Genomic DNA, 19,085 nt, shown 5'->3' with positions numbered 1-19,085 from the left:
GCACACAGAGTACATAAAGGGCACACATAGTGCGCACACACAGGGCACATACAGGGCACACATAGAGCACATACTGGGCACATACAGGACACACATAGGGCAGATGCAGTGCACACAGAGTACATAAAGGGCACACATACAGGGCACAAATATAGCACACTTAGGGCACATACAGGGTACACACAGGGACACAGAGCACATACAGGGGACACATAGGACACATATAGAGCACATACAGGACACACATAGGGCACACACAGGGACACAGAGCACATACAGGGGACACATAGGGCAAACATAGAGCACATACGGGACACACATATAGCACATACAGGGCACACATATAGCACATACAGGGCACACATAGAGCACATACAGGGCACACATAGAGCACATACAGGGCACACATAGAGCACATACAGGGCACACATAGAGCACATACAGGGCACACATATAGCACATACAGGGCACACATATAGCACATACAGGGCACACATAGAGCACATACAGGGCACACATAGAGCACATACAGGGCACACATAGGGCACATACGGGGCACACATAGGGCACATACGGGGCACACATAGAGCACATACAGGACACACATAGAGCACATACAGGGCACACATGGGGCACATACAGGGCACACATGGGGCACATACAGGACACACAGAGCACATACATGACACCATTAGGGTACATTCAGGACACACATAGAGCACATACAGGACACACATGGGGCACATACAGGACACACATAGAGCACATACAGGACACACATAGAGCACATACAGGACACACATAGAGCACATACAGGACACACACATGGGGCACATACAGGACACACATAGAGCACATACAGGACACACATAGAGCACATACAGGACACACATGGGGCACATACAGGACACACATGGGGCACATACAGGACACACATGGGGCACATACAGGGCACACATAGGGCATATACAGGAAACACATAGGGCACATACAGGACACACATGGGGCACATACAGGACACACATGGGGCACATACAGGACACACATGGGGCATATACAGGCCACACATGGGGCACATACAGGACACACATGGGGCATATACAGGACACACATAGAGCACATACAGGACACACATAGAGCACATACAGGACACACATAATGCACATACAGGACACACAAAGGGCACATACAGGACATACATAGGGCACATATAGGACACACATACAGGGCACACACAGGGCCCATACGGGACACACATAGAGCACATACAGGACACACATAGGGCATGTACAGGGCACACATAGAGCACATAAAGGGCACAGACATGTCATTCATAGGGCACATACAGGGCACACATCGGGCACACACAGGGCAGATGCAGTGCACACAGAGTACATAAAGGGCACACATAGTGCGCACACACAGGGCACATACAGGGCACACATAGAGCACATACTGGGCACATACAGGACACACATAGGGCAGATGCAGTGCACACAGAGTACATAAAGGGCACACATACAGGGCACAAATATAGCACACTTAGGGCACATACAGGGTACACACAGGGACACAGAGCACATACAGGGGACACATAGGACACATATAGAGCACATACAGGACACACATAGGGCACACACAGGGACACAGAGCACATACAGGGGACACATAGGGCAAACATAGAGCACATACGGGACACACATATAGCACATACAGGGCACACATATAGCACATACAGGGCACACATAGAGCACATACAGGGCACACATAGAGCACATACAGGGCACACATAGAGCACATACAGGGCACACATAGAGCACATACAGGGCACACATATAGCACATACAGGGCACACATATAGCACATACAGGGCACACATAGAGCACATACAGGGCACACATAGAGCACATACAGGGCACACATAGGGCACATACGGGGCACACATAGGGCACATACGGGGCACACATAGAGCACATACAGGACACACATAGAGCACATACAGGGCACACATAGAGCACATACAGGGCACACATAGGGCACATACGGGGCACACATAGAGCACATACAGGACACACATAGAGCACATACAGGGCACACATAGAGCACATACGGGGCACACATAGAGCACATACAGGGCACACATAGAGCACATATGGGGCACACATAAAGTACATACAGGGCATACAAAGGACACACACAGGCCACATACAGGGCACACACAGGGCATATACAGGACACACATGTAGCACATACAGGGCACACATAGAGCACACATAGGGCACATACAGGGCACATATAGGGCATATACAGGGCACACACAGGGTAAACACAGGGCACACATATGTTGCTGCATGTCAGTACAATCCTTCCTTCCTCAGTGGTGATTTCATTTCTGCATTTGATGCAGGGAAAACGTTTTAATTTCTTCTTCTAATTTTATAGATGAGAGATTTCCCAGAGAAGCACAAGAAGGAAAGTGTCAGCGCAGCGCCCAGTGTCAGCGCTCACGTCTCTTTACCTGTCACCGGCAACTTGTGACCCAGAAGGGGCCCGGCCCTCAGCCATTACTCAGGAAATCTCTGGTCTCTGAGCCCCGCAAGTCATTTTTCAAAGGGTTTAAAGTGGAAAAAGTAAAAATTCAATTTGTGGAAAGAAAAATTCTGACAAGTGCGAAGTGAGGCCCCAGCGCCCTGACGTCTCCATAATAGAGCAGTCACTTACAGCAAATTAAGGGGATCCCGCACGTGACGACCCCGGGTCCTCGCTGCTAATAGGGGGGGGGCAAGTGGATCTGCAGGGAAATAGAAATTCCTATTCTGCTTCTCCTTTCTTCTCTCTCTTCTACTTCATTCTTCTTTTTCTTCCTCTTCTCCTCCTCCTCCTTTTATTCATATCTTTTACTTCTTTCCTCTTCTTTTTCTTATTTCTTCCTCTTCTCCTCCACCTTTGCTACTTATTCTCTTTGTTCTTCTTCTTTCTTCTTCTTCTTCTTCTTTTTTCTTTTCTTCTTCTTATTCTTCTTTTTTCTTTTCTTCTTCTTTCTTTTCTTCTTCTTCTTATTCTTCTTTCTCTTCTTTCTTTTCTTCTTCTTCTTTTTTCTTTTCTTCTCCTTCTGCTTTTTTCTTTTTTTTCTTCTCCTTTTCTTTCTACTTCTTTATTCCTTTCTTTTCTTATTCTTTCTTTTTTTTCTTCTTCTTCATCATCTTCTTCTTTTTCTCCTTCCTCTTTTCTCTTTTCTTCCTTCTCTACTACTACTTCCTCTTCTCCTTTTCCTCACTCTCTGCTTTCTCCTCATCTACTCCTTTTTCTACATATTATCAGGCTTTGTTCACACAGTATTAGGACAGGGAGTTGCTCCGTTACTTGAATCTTCGATACTACATTTTTATTTCTTAATGAATCAGTTCGAATAAATGTTCTTGAGGTAAAAGTGCTGTGGTTGGGAGCTGAACCCTACCCACATCTGCAAACTACAGCAAACAATGAATGTTACAAATATGGTTCTGTCGCGGCTTTTCAGCGCTCACTTTTACTTATTTTTCTTTTTAGAAGCAATTTTAAGAGAAGTTTTGCGGGCTGCCCCTATAGAGGAACCTCATAGCTGAGCGTTAGAGTTTTCTATGGTGGAAAATGTATCATTAATACCCCAAAATGTGAGGTATGAATATATGAATAGGCATAATATAAAAGAAACAGAATGCAGTGGAACCCAAAAATTTAAAGTATCATGTAAATAAGAGATTTTAAATTTGACAACAATGTTAAAAACAGAAAGAGAGAAAGAAAGAAAGAAACCTGCAGGAACATAGAACTTTATAACTTTGACAGGACTTCAATGGACAAATATCTATGCTGCTGTTAATCATTGTATACTATTTGGCAGCAATTAACTCTGCAACAGTATAAACACTCACCGTTGGTTATCTGTACATAGATACTCTGTACATTAAAGAGAGCAGCATGTTCACTATATACATCGTACAGATGCTCAGCATCAACTGACCTAATACATATTCATTCAAAAAAAATAAATCTGTGGTTTCCAGTAAAGGAGTTCATAACTATGCAAGTATTTTGGAGTCTTCCGACCTTAGATATGACAGTCATGTATACTAAGGAATCAGCACCATGGACAGCGGCCGAGTATCCTACAGATCCTGACAATAGGAAGACATGAGGGGACAGAGGAATAAAGAGAACAGCAGTGCCGTGGAATAAAGAATGCTGCTGCCAATCATCCATCAGCCAAAACACATTGTATGTAATCAAGTCAGGGCATGTTCACACGCACGATTAAAAATGGCTAAAAATTACGCAGCTGTTTTCAAGGGGAAACAGCCTCTGATGTTCAGCCGTTTTTAAAGCAGAAACGTTTTACTGAGGCTTAATTTTAAGCCGTTTTAGGAGCTGTTTTTCAATTGACCCTATGGCTATGTTCACACGCACAACTAAAAATGGCTGAAAATATGGAGCTGTTTTCAAGGGAAAACAGCCTCTAATTTTTAGCCGTTTTTTAAGCAACTAGCGTTTTTTTGGGCAGTTTTTCTTTTGAGTCAATGAAAAATGGCTGCAAAAACGGCTCAAGAAGTGACATGCACCTTTTTTATGGGGCGTTATTCTAATAAAGAATATAACTACTATAATACTGCTCCTATATACAAGAATATAACTACTATAATACTGCCCCTATATACAAGAATATAACTACTATAATACTGCCCCTTATATACAAGAATATAACTACTATAATACTGCCCCCTATATACAAGAATAGAACTACTATAATACTGCCCCTATATACAAGATATAACTACTATAATACTGCTCCTATATACAAGAATATAACTACTATAACACTGCTCCCTATATACAAGAATATAACTACTATAATACTCCCCCTATATACAAGAATATATCTACTATAATACTGCCCCTATATACAAGAATATAACTACTATAATACTGCTCCTATATACAAGAATATAACTACTATAATACTGCTCCTATATACAAGAATATAACTACTATAATACTGCTTCTACATACAAGAATATAACAACTATAATACTGCCCCTATATACAAGAATATAACTACTATACTACTGCCCCTATATACAAGAATATAACTACTATAATACTGCTCCTATATACAAGAATATAACACTATAATACTGCCCCCTATATACAAGAATATAACTATTATAATACTGCCCCTATATACAAGAATATAACTACTATAATACTGCTCCTATATACAAGAATATAACACTATAATACTGCCCCCTATATACAAGAATATAACTACTATAATACTGCCCCTATATACAAGAATATAACTATTATAATACTGCCCCTATATACAAGAATATAACTACTATAATACTGCCCCATATATACAAGATTATAACTGCAATAATACTGCCCCCTATATACAAGAATATAACGACTATAATACTGTTCCCTATATACAAGAATATAACTAATATAATACTGCCCACTATATACAAGAATATAACTACTATAATACTGCCCCTATATACAAGAATATAACTACTATAATACTGCCCCCTATATACAAGATTATAACTGCAATAATACTGCCCCCTATATACAAGAATATAACTACTATAATACTGCTCCTATATACAAGAATATAACTACTATAATACTGCCTCCTATATACAAGAATATAACTACTATAATACTGCCTCCTATATACAAGAATATAACTACTATAATACTGCTCCTATATACAAGAATATAACTACTATAATACTGCCCCCTATATACAAGAATATAACTATTATAATACTGCTCCTATATACAAGAATATAACTACTATAATACTGCCCCCTATATACAAGAATATAACTACTATAATACTGCTCCTACATACAAGAATATAACTACTATAATACTGCTCCTATATACAAGAATATTACTATTATACTGCCCCCTATATACAAGAATATAACTACTATAATACTGCCCCTATATACAAGAATATAACTACTATAATACTGCCCCTATATACAAGAATATAACTACTATAATACTGCTCCTATATACAAGAATATAACTACTATAATACTGCTCCTATATACAAGAATATTACTATTATACTGCCCCCTATATACAAGAATATAACTACTATAATACTGCCCCTATATACACGAATATAACTACTATAATACTGCCCCTATATACAAGAATATAACTACTATAATACTGCTCCTATATACAAGAATATAACTACTATAATACTGCTTCTATATACAGGAATATAACTAGTATAATACTGCCTCCTATATACAAGAATATAACTACTATAATACTGCTCCTATATACAAGAATATAACTACTATAATACTGCTCCTATATACAAGAATATTACTATTATACTGCCCCCTATATACAAGAATATAACTACTATAATACTGCCCCTATATACAAGAATATAACTACTATAATATTGCTCCTATATACAAGAATATAACTACTATAATACTGCTCCTATATACAAGAATATAACTACTATAATACTGCCCCTATATACAAGAATATAACTACTATAATACTGCTCCTATATACAAGAATATAACTACTATAATGCTGCCCCTATATACAAGAATATAACTACTATAATACTGCCTCCTATATACAAGAATATAACTACTATAATACTGCTCCTATATACAAGAATATAACTACTATAATACTGCCCCTATATACAAGAATATAACTACTATAATACTGCTCCTATATACAAGAATATAACTACTATAATGCTGCCCCTATATACAAGAATATAACTACTATAATACTGCCTCCTATATACAAGAATATAACTACTATAATACTGCCCCTATATACAAGAATATAACTACTATAATACTGCTCCTATATACAAGAATATAACTACAATAATACTGCCCCCTATATACAAGAATATAACTACTATAATACTGCCCCCTATATACAAGAATATAACTACTATAATACTGCCCCTATATACAAGAATATAACTACTATAATACTGCTCCTATATACAAGAATACAACTACTATAATACTGCCCCCTATATACAAGAATATAACTACTATAATACTGCTCCTATATACAAGAATATAACTACTATAATACTGCCCCTATATACAAGAATATAACTACTATAATACTGCCTCCCTATATACAAGAATATAACTATTATAATACTGCTCCTATATACAAGAATATAACTATTATAATACTGCTCCTATATACAAGAATATAACTACTATAATACTGCCCCTATATACAAGAATATAACTACTATAATACTGCCTCCTATATACAAGAATATAACTACTATAATACTGCCCCTATATACAAGAATATAACTACTATAATACTGCTCCTATATACAAGAATATAACTACAATAATACTGCCCCCTATATACAAGAATATAACTACTATAATACTGCCCCCTATATACAAGAATATAACTACTAAAATACTGCCCCTATATACAAGAATATAACTACTATAATACTGCTCCTATATACAAGAATACAACTACTATAATACTGCCCCTATATACAAGAATATAACTACTATAATACTGCTCCTATATACAAGAATATAACTACTATAATACTGCCCCTATATACAAGAATATAACTACTATAATACTGCCTCCCTATATACAAGAATATAACTATTATAATACTGCTCCTATATACAAGAATATAACTATTATAATACTGCTCCTATATACAAGAATATAACTACTATAAGGGCGGGTTCACACATGGCGGATTTTCACTTAAATTCCGCTGCGGACACTCCGCAGCGTTAATCCGCAGCGGAGCCGTTTCTCCATTGACTTTCACTTTAATTTCGCAGTGTTCGTTTACACGATGCGTACAATTCCGCTGCGGAGCATAGGCTGCGGAGCGGAATGTGGTGTCCGCAGCATGCTCTGTCTGTTGCGGAGCAGTGGCGGACTGGTTGCGGACTCATGGCGGAATTTCTCCATTGACTTCAATGGAGATTCTAAGTTCCGCAATGAAGTCCGCAGCTGTCATGCACATGTTATGTGTGGTGCGGAGCGTATTGGTTTTTTAACATGACATTTCTTCATTCTGGCTGGACCTATGTATTTCTAGGTCTACAGCCAGACTGAGGAAGTCAATGGGGCTCCCGTAATGACGGGAGCGTTGCTAGGAGACGTCAGTAAATAGTCACTGTCCAGGGTGCTGAAAGAGTTAAGCGATCGGCAGTAACTGTTTCTGCACCCGGGACAGTGACTACCGATCCCAATATACATGTATCTGTAAAAAAACATATAAGTTCATACTTACCGAGAACTCCCTGTTTCTGTCTCCAGTCCGGCCTCCCAGGATGACGTTTCAGTGGAAGTGACGGCTGCAGCCAATCACAGGCCAAGCACAGGCTGCAGCGGTCACATGGACTGGCGCGTCATCCAGGGAGGTCGGGCTGGATGCCGAAGGAGGGACGCGTCATCAAGACAACGGGCGGTAAGTATGAATTTCTTTTACTTTCACTAGGGAAAGTGCTGTCCCTTCTCTCTATCCTGCACTGATAGGGAGAAGGGAAGCACTTTTCCTGCAGTCCGCAGCGGCCAGTCCGCATCAATTTTCTGCACATTTTGTGCAGATCCGCAGCCGTAATCCGCAACCCGGATTAGGTGCGGCATTGATGCGGACAGTTGCGGAGGAATTCCGCCATGTGTGGTCATGCCCTAATACTGCTCTTATATACAAGAATATAACTACTATAATACTGCCCCTATATACAAGAATATAACTACTATAATACTACCCCTATATACAAGAATATAACTACTATAATACTGCTCCTATATACAAGAATATAACTACTATAATACTGCCCCCTATATACAAGAATATAACTACTATAATACTGCCCCTATATACAAGAATATAACTACTATAATACTGCTCCCTATATACAAGAATCTAACTACTATAATACTGCCTCCTATATACAAGAATATAACTACTATAATACTGCTCCTATATACAAGAATATAACTACTATAATACTGCTCCTATATACAAGAATATAATCACTATAATAATGCTCCTATATACAAGAATATAACTACTATAATACTGCCCCCTATATACAAGAATATAACTACTATAATACTGCCCCTATATACAAGAATATAACTACTATAATACTGCCCCCTATATTCAAGAATATAACTACTATAATACTGCTCCTATATACAAGAATATAACTACTATAATACTGCCCCTATATACAAGAATATAACGACTATAATACTGCTCCTATATACAAGAATATAACTACTATAATACTGCTCCTATATACAAGAATATAATCACTATAATAATGCTCCTATATACAAGAATATAACTACTATAATACTGCCCCCTATATACAAGAATATAACTACTATAATACTGCCCCTATATACAAGAATATAACTACTATAATACTGCCCCCTATATTCAAGAATCTAACTACTATAATACTGCCTCCTATATACAAGAATATAACTACTATAATACTGCTCCTATATACAAGAATAGAACTACTATAATACTGCCCCTATATACAAGATATAACTACTATAATACTGCTCCTATATACAAGAATATAACTACTATAACACTGCTCCCTATATACAAGAATATAACTACTATAATACTCCCCCTATATACAAGAATATATCTACTATAATACTGCCCCTATATACAAGAATATAACTACTATAATACTGCTCCTATATACAAGAATATAACTACTATAATACTGCTCCTATATACAAGAATATAACTACTATAATACTGCTTCTACATACAAGAATATAACAACTATAATACTGCCCCTATATACAAGAATATAACTACTATACTACTGCCCCTATATACAAGAATATAACTACTATAATACTGCTCCTATATACAAGAATATAACACTATAATACTGCCCCCTATATACAAGAATATAACTATTATAATACTGCCCCTATATACAAGAATATAACTACTATAATACTGCTCCTATATACAAGAATATAACACTATAATACTGCCCCCTATATACAAGAATATAACTACTATAATACTGCCCCTATATACAAGAATATAACTATTATAATACTGCCCCTATATACAAGAATATAACTACTATAATACTGCCCCATATATACAAGATTATAACTGCAATAATACTGCCCCCTATATACAAGAATATAACGACTATAATACTGTTCCCTATATACAAGAATATAACTAATATAATACTGCCCACTATATACAAGAATATAACTACTATAATACTGCCCCTATATACAAGAATATAACTACTATAATACTGCCCCCTATATACAAGATTATAACTGCAATAATACTGCCCCCTATATACAAGAATATAACTACTATAATACTGCTCCTATATACAAGAATATAACTACTATAATACTGCCTCCTATATACAAGAATATAACTACTATAATACTGCCTCCTATATACAAGAATATAACTACTATAATACTGCTCCTATATACAAGAATATAACTACTATAATACTGCCCCCTATATACAAGAATATAACTATTATAATACTGCTCCTATATACAAGAATATAACTACTATAATACTGCCCCCTATATACAAGAATATAACTACTATAATACTGCTCCTACATACAAGAATATAACTACTATAATACTGCTCCTATATACAAGAATATTACTATTATACTGCCCCCTATATACAAGAATATAACTACTATAATACTGCCCCTATATACAAGAATATAACTACTATAATACTGCCCCTATATACAAGAATATAACTACTATAATACTGCTCCTATATACAAGAATATAACTACTATAATACTGCTCCTATATACAAGAATATTACTATTATACTGCCCCCTATATACAAGAATATAACTACTATAATACTGCCCCTATATACACGAATATAACTACTATAATACTGCCCCTATATACAAGAATATAACTACTATAATACTGCTCCTATATACAAGAATATAACTACTATAATACTGCTTCTATATACAGGAATATAACTAGTATAATACTGCCTCCTATATACAAGAATATAACTACTATAATACTGCTCCTATATACAAGAATATAACTACTATAATACTGCTCCTATATACAAGAATATTACTATTATACTGCCCCCTATATACAAGAATATAACTACTATAATACTGCCCCTATATACAAGAATATAACTACTATAATATTGCTCCTATATACAAGAATATAACTACTATAATACTGCTCCTATATACAAGAATATAACTACTATAATACTGCCCCTATATACAAGAATATAACTACTATAATACTGCTCCTATATACAAGAATATAACTACTATAATGCTGCCCCTATATACAAGAATATAACTACTATAATACTGCCTCCTATATACAAGAATATAACTACTATAATACTGCTCCTATATACAAGAATATAACTACTATAATACTGCCCCTATATACAAGAATATAACTACTATAATACTGCTCCTATATACAAGAATATAACTACTATAATGCTGCCCCTATATACAAGAATATAACTACTATAATACTGCCTCCTATATACAAGAATATAACTACTATAATACTGCCCCTATATACAAGAATATAACTACTATAATACTGCTCCTATATACAAGAATATAACTACAATAATACTGCCCCCTATATACAAGAATATAACTACTATAATACTGCCCCCTATATACAAGAATATAACTACTATAATACTGCCCCTATATACAAGAATATAACTACTATAATACTGCTCCTATATACAAGAATACAACTACTATAATACTGCCCCCTATATACAAGAATATAACTACTATAATACTGCTCCTATATACAAGAATATAACTACTATAATACTGCCCCTATATACAAGAATATAACTACTATAATACTGCCTCCCTATATACAAGAATATAACTATTATAATACTGCTCCTATATACAAGAATATAACTATTATAATACTGCTCCTATATACAAGAATATAACTACTATAATACTGCCCCTATATACAAGAATATAACTACTATAATACTGCCTCCTATATACAAGAATATAACTACTATAATACTGCCCCTATATACAAGAATATAACTACTATAATACTGCTCCTATATACAAGAATATAACTACAATAATACTGCCCCCTATATACAAGAATATAACTACTATAATACTGCCCCCTATATACAAGAATATAACTACTAAAATACTGCCCCTATATACAAGAATATAACTACTATAATACTGCTCCTATATACAAGAATACAACTACTATAATACTGCCCCTATATACAAGAATATAACTACTATAATACTGCTCCTATATACAAGAATATAACTACTATAATACTGCCCCTATATACAAGAATATAACTACTATAATACTGCCTCCCTATATACAAGAATATAACTATTATAATACTGCTCCTATATACAAGAATATAACTATTATAATACTGCTCCTATATACAAGAATATAACTACTATAATACTGCTCTTATATACAAGAATATAACTACTATAATACTGCTCCTATATACAAGAATATAACTACTATAATACTGCCCCTATATACAAGAATATAACTACTATAATACTACCCCTATATACAAGAATATAACTACTATAATACTGCTCCTATATACAAGAATATAACTACTATAATACTGCCCCCTATATACAAGAATATAACTACTATAATACTGCCCCTATATACAAGAATATAACTACTATAATACTGCTCCCTATATACAAGAATCTAACTACTATAATACTGCCTCCTATATACAAGAATATAACTACTATAATACTGCTCCTATATACAAGAATATAACTACTATAATACTGCTCCTATATACAAGAATATAATCACTATAATAATGCTCCTATATACAAGAATATAACTACTATAATACTGCCCCCTATATACAAGAATATAACTACTATAATACTGCCCCTATATACAAGAATATAACTACTATAATACTGCCCCCTATATTCAAGAATATAACTACTATAATACTGCTCCTATATACAAGAATATAACTACTATAATACTGCCCCTATATACAAGAATATAACGACTATAATACTGCTCCTATATACAAGAATATAACTACTATAATACTGCCCCCTATATAAAATAATATAACTACTATATTACTGCCCCCTATATACAAGAATATAACTACTATAATACTGCCCCTATATACAAGAATATAACTACTATAATACTGCTCCCTATATACAAGAATATAACTACTATAATACTGCTCCTATATACAAGAATATAACTACTATAATACTGCCTCCTATATAGAATATAACTACTATAATACTGCCCCCTATATACAAGAATATATCTACTATAATACTGCCCCTATATACAAGAATATAATTACTATAATACTGCCCCCTATATACAAGAATATAACTACTATAATACTGCCCCCTATATACAAGAATATAGCTACTATAATACTGCCCCTATATACAAGAATATAACTACTATAATACTGCCCCTATATACAAGAATATAACTACTATAATACTGCCCCCTATATACAAGAATATAACTACTATAATACTGCACCCTATATACAAGAATATAACTACTATAATACTGCTCCTATATACAAGAATATAACTACTATAATGCTGCCCCTATATACAAGAATATAACTACTATAATGCTGCCCCTATATACAAGAATATAACTACTATAATACTGCCCCTATATACAAGAATAAACTACTATATTACTGCCCCTATATACAAGAATATAACTACTATAATACTGCCTCTATATACAAGAATATAACTACTATAATACTGCCTCCTATATACAAGAATGTAACTACTATAATACTGCTCCTATATACAAGAATATAACTACTATAATACTGCTCCTATATACAAGAATATAATTACTATAATCCTGCCCCTATATACAAGAATATAACTACTATAATACTGCCCCTATATACAAGAATATAACTACTATAATACTGCTCCTATATACAAGAATATAACTACAATAATACTGCCCCCTATATACAAGAATATAACTACTATAATACTGCCCCCTATATACAAGAATATAACTACTATAATACTGCCCCTATATACAAGAATATAACTACTATAATACTGCTCCTATATACAAGAATACAACTACTATAATACTGCCCCCTATATACAAGAATATAACTACTATAATACTGCTCCTATATACAAGAATATAACTACTATAATACTGCCCCTATATACAAGAATATAACTACTATAATACTGCCTCCCTATATACAAGAATATAACTATTATAATACTGCTCCTATATACAAGAATATAACTATTATAATACTGCTCCTATATACAAGAATATAACTACTATAATACTGCCTCTATATACAAGAATATAACTACTATAATACTGCCCTATATACAAGAATATAACTACTATAATACTGCTCCTATATACAAGAATATAACTACTATAATACTGCTCTTATATACAAGAATATAACTACTATAATACTGCTCCTATATACAAGAATATAACTACTATAATACTGCCCCTATATACAAGAATATAACTACTATAATACTACCCCTATATACAAGAATATAACTACTATAATACTGCTCCTATATACAAGAATATAACTACTATAATACTGCCCCCTATATACAAGAATATAACTACTATAATACTGCCCCTATATACAAGAATATAACTACTATAATACTGCTCCCTATATACAAGAATATAACTACTATAATACTGCCTCCTATATACAAGAATATAACTACTATAATACTGCTCCTATATACAAGAATATAACTACTATAATACTGCTCCTATATACAAGAATATAATCACTATAATAATGCTCCTATATACAAGAATATAACTACTATAATACTGCCCCCTATATACAAGAATATAACTACTATAATACTGCCCCTATATACAAGAATATAACTACTATAATACTGCCCCCTATATTCAAGAATATAACTACTATAATACTGCTCCTATATACAAGAATATAACTACTATAAGGGCGGGTTCACACATAGCGGAATTTCACTTAAATTCCGCTGCGGACACTCCGCAGCGTTAATCCGCAGCGGAGCCGTTTCTCCATTGACTTTCACTTTAATTTAGCAGTGTTCGTTTACACGATGCGTACAATTCCGCTGCGGAGCATAGGCTGCGGAGCGGAATTTGGTGTCCGCAGCATGCTCTGTCTGTTGCGGAGCAGTGGCGGACTGGTTGCGGACTCATGGCGGAATTTCTCCATTGACTTCAATGGAGAGTCAAAATTCCGCAATGAAGTCCGCAGATCTTATGTGTGCTGCGGAGCGTATTGTTTTTACTACCATGAGATTTCTTCATTCTGGCTGGACCTATGTATTTCTAGGTCTACAGCCAGACTGAGGAAGTCAATGGGGCTCCCGTAATGACGGGAGCGTTGCTAGGAGACGTCTGTAAATAGTCACTGTCCAGGGTGCTGAAAGAGTTACGCGATCGGCAGTAACTGTTTCTGCACCCGGGACAGTGACTACCGATCTCAATATACATGTATCTGTAAAAAAAAATATAAGTTCATACTTACCGAGAACTCCCTGCGTCTGTCTCCAGTCCGGCCTCCCAGGATGACGTTTCAGTGTAAGTGACGGCTGCAGCCAATCACAGGCCAAGCACAGGCTGCAGCGGTCACATGGACTGGAGCGTCATCCAGGGAGGTCGGGCCGGATGCCGAAAGAGGGACGCGTCACCAAGACAACGGGCGGTAAGTATGAATTTCTTTGACTTTCACTAGGGAAAGTGCTGTCCCTTCTCTCTATCCTGCACTGAATAGGGAGAAGAGAAGCACTTTTCCTGCAGTCGCAGCGGCCAGTCCGCATCAATTTTCTGCACATTTTGTGCAGATCCGCTGCAGAATCTGCAACGCAGATTCTGTGCGGCATTGATGCGGACAGTTGCGGAGGAATTCCGCCATGTGTGGTCATGCCCTAATACTGCCCCTATATACAAGAATATAACGACTATAATACTGCTCCTATATACAAGAATATAACTACTATAATACTGCCCCCTATATAAAATAATATAACTACTATATTACTGCCCCCTATATACAAGAATATAACTACTATAATACTGCCCCTATATACAAGAATATAACTACTATAATACTGCTCCCTATATACAAGAATATAACTACTATAATACTGCTCCTATATACAAGAATATAACTACTATAATACTGCCTCCTATATAGAAGAATATAACTACTATAATACTGCCCCCTATATACAAGAATATATCTACTATAATACTGCCCCTATATACAAGAATATAATTACTATAATACTGCCCCCTATATACAAGAATATAACTACTATAATACTGCCCCCTATATACAAGAATATAGCTACTATAATACTGCCCCTATATACAAGAATATAACTACTATAATACTGCCCCTATATACAAGAATATAACTACTATAATACTGCCCCCTATATACAAGAATATAACTACTATAATACTGCACCCTATATACAAGAATATAACTACTATAATACTGCTCCTATATACAAGAATATAACTACTATAATGCTGCCCCTATATACAAGAATATAACTACTATAATGCTGCCCCTATATACAAGAATATAACTACTATAATACTGCCCCTATATACAAGAATATAACTACTATATTACTGCCCCTATATACAAGAATATAACTACTATAATACTGCCCCTATATACAAGAATATAACTACTATAATACTGCCTCCTATATACAAGAATGTAACTACTATAATACTGCTCCTATATACAAGAATATAACTACTATAATACTGCTCCTATATACAAGAATATAATTACTATAATCCTGCCCCTATATACAAGAATATAACTACTATAATACTGCCCCTATATACAAGAATATAACTACTATAATACTGCCCCCTATATACAAGAATATAACTACTATAATACTGCACCCTATATACAAGAATATAACTACTATAAGGGCATGCCCCCACGTGGCAGATTTCCTCCGCAACTGTCCGCATCAATGCCGCACAGAATCTGCGTTGCAGATTCTGCTGCGGATCTGCACAAAATGTGCAGTAAATTGATGCGGACTAGCTGCTGCGGACTGCGGTAAAAGTACTTCCCTTCTCCCTATCAGTGCAGGATAGAGAGAAGAGACAGCACTTTCCCTTGTGAAAGTCAAAGAAATTCATACTTACCGGCCGTTGTCTTGGTGACGCGTCCCTCCTTCGGCATCCAGCCCGACCTCCCTGGATGACGCGGCAGTCCATGTGACCGCTGCAGCCTGTTATTGGCCTGTGATTGGCTGCAGCCGTCACTTAGACTGAAACGTCATCCTGGGAGGCCGGACTGGAGACAGAAGCAGGGAGTTCTCGGTAAGTATGAACTTCAATTTTTTTTACAGGTTGCTGTATATTGGGATCGGTAGTCACTGTCCAGGGTGCAGAAACAGTTACTGCCGATCGCTTAACTCTTTCAGCACCCTGGACAGTGACTATTTACTGACGTCTCCTAGCAACGCTCCCGTCATTACGGGAGCCCCATTGACTTCCTCAGTCTGGCTGTAGACCTAGAAATACATAGGTCCAGCCAGAATGAAGAAATGTCAAGTTAAAAAAGCAAAACGCATCCGCAGCACACATAACATGTGCATGACAGCTGCGGACTTCATTGCGGAAATTAGAATCTCCATTGAAGTCAATGGAGAAATTCCGCCATGAGTCCGCCACTGCTCCGCAACAGACAGAGCATGCTGCGGACACCAAATTCCGCTCCGCAGCCTATGCTCCGCAGCGGAATTTTACGCATCGTCTAAACGAACACTGCTAAATTAAAGTGGAAGTCAATGGAGAAACGGCTCCGCTGCGGATTAACGCTGCGGAGTGTCCACAGCGGAATTTAAGTGAAATTCCGCCATGTGTGAACCCAGCCTAATACTGCCCCCTATATACAAGAATATAACTACTATAATACTGCACCCTATATACAAGAATATAACTACTATAATACAGCTCCAATATACAAGAATATAACTACTATAATACTGCCCCCTGTATACAAGAATATAACTACTATAATACTGCACCCTATATACAAGAATATAACTACTATAATACTGCCGCTATATACAAGAATATAACTCCTATAATACTGCACCCTATATACAAGAATATAACTACTATAATACTGCCCCCTATATACAAGAATATAACTACTATAATACTGCTCCTATATACAAGAATATAACTACTATAATACTGCTCCTATGGACAAGAATATAACTACTATAATACTGCCCCCTATATACAAGAATATAACTACTATAATACTGCTCCTATATACAAGAATATAAATACTATAATACTGCCTCTATATACAAGAATATAACTACTATAATACTGCCTCTATATACAAGAATATAACTACTGTAATACTGCCCCTACATACAAGAATATAACTACTATAATACTGTCCCTATATACAAGAATATAACTACTATAATACTGCTCCTATATACAAGAATATAACTACTATAATACTGCCCCCTATATACAAGAATATAACTACTATAATACTGCCCCCTATATACAAGAATATAACTACTATAATACTGCCCCTATATACAAGAATATAACTACTATAATACTGCTCCTATATACAAGAATATAACTACTATAATACTGCCCCTATATACAAGAATATAACTACTATAATACTGCCCCCTATATACAAGAATATAACTACTATAATACTGCACCCTATATACAAGAATATAACTACTATAATACTGCCCCATATACAAGAATATAACTACTATAATACTGCCCCCTATATAAAAGAATATAACTACTATAGTACTGCTCCTATATACAAGAATATAACTACTATAATACTGCCCCTATATACA

At 35.5% G+C, this 19,085-nt stretch overlaps 1 pseudogene; it reads right to left on the bottom strand.

Annotated features, from left to right (window-relative positions):
• Positions 1–2,767: 2,767 nt before the first annotated feature.
• The window catches only part of LOC142652277 (uncharacterized), a 202,562-nt pseudogene continuing 186,244 nt past the window's right edge, over positions 2,768–19,085 (bottom strand).

Source organism: Rhinoderma darwinii, chromosome 5 (assembly GCF_050947455.1).
Source record: "Rhinoderma darwinii isolate aRhiDar2 chromosome 5, aRhiDar2.hap1, whole genome shotgun sequence".
NCBI classification, from domain to species: domain Eukaryota; kingdom Metazoa; phylum Chordata; class Amphibia; order Anura; family Rhinodermatidae; genus Rhinoderma; species Rhinoderma darwinii.
The sequence above is the reverse complement of the archived record's forward strand: the minus strand, read 5'-3'. Positions and strand labels throughout refer to the sequence as shown.